The following is a 2,514-nucleotide window of genomic DNA, read 5'->3' on the forward strand; positions in this document are numbered from 1 at the left end:
TCTAAATATACTTATAATGATTAAAAGTTTGTGATGAGAAATAAGAGTACTAATCAGGTCTATTATATAGTGTTCCAGGAGGATAATTCCCACAACCTCCATTTCCGTGTGTGCCTGCATGGCAATGTGTGGGAACTTAATTAGGAATATACTTGAAATTTATTTGTTGAGTGAGATGTGGCTTGGTGTGTGTAAGTGTGTGATACATCATAGTAATAGTATTTTCTTTGAAGATGAGTTGGAGTTTTGAGCAGATTTACAAGGTTTCATTATTATTATGATTATGATGATGATGATGATGATTATTAGTAGTATCCTTTTTATTGAAATTTTGGTTAATCTTCTTTGTTATTTTCCAAGACTTCTATTAGGACCAATTTATAAAACAAAAGTTCTAAGCAAATACTTTGCAAAATATCGCATTCTCCACAATTTAATATATTTCAAATACATGCATGCTTATTAATAATAATAATAATAATAATAATAATAATAATAATAATATGTCACTAGTACAAAACCCATTTAATAGTGTGATCACATTTTCTTTTTTGGTACGGTTCAGCTACAAAACCACATTATTAAATAAGTTCCGCATCATTAAACAAAAGAACCGCACTATTTAATGTATTTTTTTGGTGCGGTTTTCATATAACCACATTAAAAGAAATTAAAAATGCCTTTATTGATGCTATTAACCAAAACCGAACTATTAAAACACAATTTTTTTTGGTGTAAATTTTTGTAAAACGCACCATTGATTAAATCACTATTTTTTTTTTTTAAACTACACCAATTAACGAAGGAAACCACACCAAGAAATTGGATATATTTTCATTCCGGCTACCAAGAAATTGGGAATTCCCTGTAAAAAATTCTGTTCTAATTTTTCATTCCTGCTTACTACGTCTCTTATATCTCTCCCCAAAAAAATAAAAAATAAAAACATCACAATTTACAATGTTCATCCCAAAAAATACTCTCACGTCATCTTCTTCCTTCTCCTTCAATCTATGCAGCAGGTAAATCATAAACCCCCCTAATTTCTTTCATTGATTCCTCCGCTCTCATAGTCTTCCATGAATGTAAATTGAACCTGAGTATTTGTTGCGAATTTGTTGCAGGTACATTTATCCTAATTCACGAATTTTTTGCAGGTACGTTTATCAAAATTACTAACATTAATCTATGCTACAGTTGAAGGCTTAGATGTTGTAGAAAGTCTCTCTCTCTCTCTCTCTCTCTCTCTCTCTCTCTCTCTCTCTCTCTCTCTCTCTCTCTCTCTCTCTCTCTCTCTCTCTCTCCAAAAAAAATTTGGTACTCAGCTTCCACAAATTTTCGTTTTGCAATTCTCTTCTTTTTTTTATGTGTAATTATTACTTACTTCCTTTCCAATGTCAATGGAGTAACCAATCTCTATATCTTTTGTTCTTTACTAACCTCCTTTCATGCACTCATAACATGTAAAACACCATCCATTTACTTTTTCTGCTCATCCAAAGGAAAAAGTAACAGAAGGAAGAACTTACCAGGTTTGTTTTGTTTCCGAATGTTCTTCTCTATGTACTGATATACTTCCTAACATAATCTTCCTTTGAGAGATTGAAAATTTTTGCGGATTTTTGATGCCCTTTTTGGATCTCTCATTCTAGGTAATCAACATCAGTTAATCCGGGAAGATCATTGTCACCCTTCTTGACAATAAAAAGATTCAAAGCAGAAAGATCTTGGAATTTATATCACATATTATATGTTTGAATGCGTTTTAGTTACAGCACAAACTGTGAAATCTATTTGGAAAGGTTTTTTGATGCGATTTTGGCTAGCTATTTTTTAGTGATGTTTTGTGTTATCTTTTGGGGAGGTTTTGTGTTTTTCCAAGACAGGTTTGTTGTTGCTGATTTGTGTATTTTTTTTTTTTGGCGGTTTTAGAACCGCACCATTAAATAAGGACATTTTTTGATACAATATTTGTTGGTGCAGTTCGATAACCGCACTAATTAATCATAAAGAGTTGCATTGTGGCACCGATGTCCATCACCAGAAACTACGAAACCCCTCCAACCTAGCGGTGGGCAAATTACTTTTAAATTTGGTCCTAACTGGATCTGATACCCACTTCTACTCCATTCACACCGGCTACTATTTTGAAACTATGGTGTGTTTCTTTGAGTCATTGATGGGTGTAAAAAGGTATTAGGATCCTTTAAATATTGTGTAACTAGGTGTGAAGCCCGTGTAATACACATGTTTTTTAAATAATTTATTTTGTTAAGCATTGCATGTTTAATAATTTGCAAAAGCGAATTTGGAAAAAATATCAATATTAGTCGTGAATTAACCAATTTTTAAAAGGTTTCTCCAAATTATCCTGAATTCAAAAGGGATTAACCGAAAACTATGTTTTTCAATTAGTAAGGTTGATTTGAATTTAGATTGAATTTAATACATTAATTAACAAATTGCATGCGAATTTATGGTGACATTTAAGTTTTCTTATTTTCTTTATTATAT

The 2,514-nt window shown here is 31.5% G+C and overlaps 1 long non-coding RNA gene across 1 annotated transcript; it reads left to right on the top strand.

Moving 5' to 3' along the window:
- Positions 1 to 949: 949 nt before the first annotated feature.
- LOC145047976 (uncharacterized) lies at positions 950 to 2,255 on the top strand. The gene is made up of 5 exons (XR_013682610.1): positions 950 to 1,022; positions 1,125 to 1,157; positions 1,503 to 1,532; positions 1,653 to 1,886; positions 1,984 to 2,255. It is a non-coding gene; the product is annotated as an uncharacterized LOC145047976 (long non-coding RNA).
- The last annotated feature ends 259 nt before the right edge of the window (positions 2,256 to 2,514 follow it).

The sequence above is a fragment of the Lactuca saligna genome, chromosome 1 (genome assembly GCF_052625555.1).
Source record: "Lactuca saligna cultivar CGN05327 chromosome 1, ASM5262555v1, whole genome shotgun sequence".
NCBI lineage: Eukaryota > Viridiplantae > Streptophyta > Magnoliopsida > Asterales > Asteraceae > Lactuca > Lactuca saligna.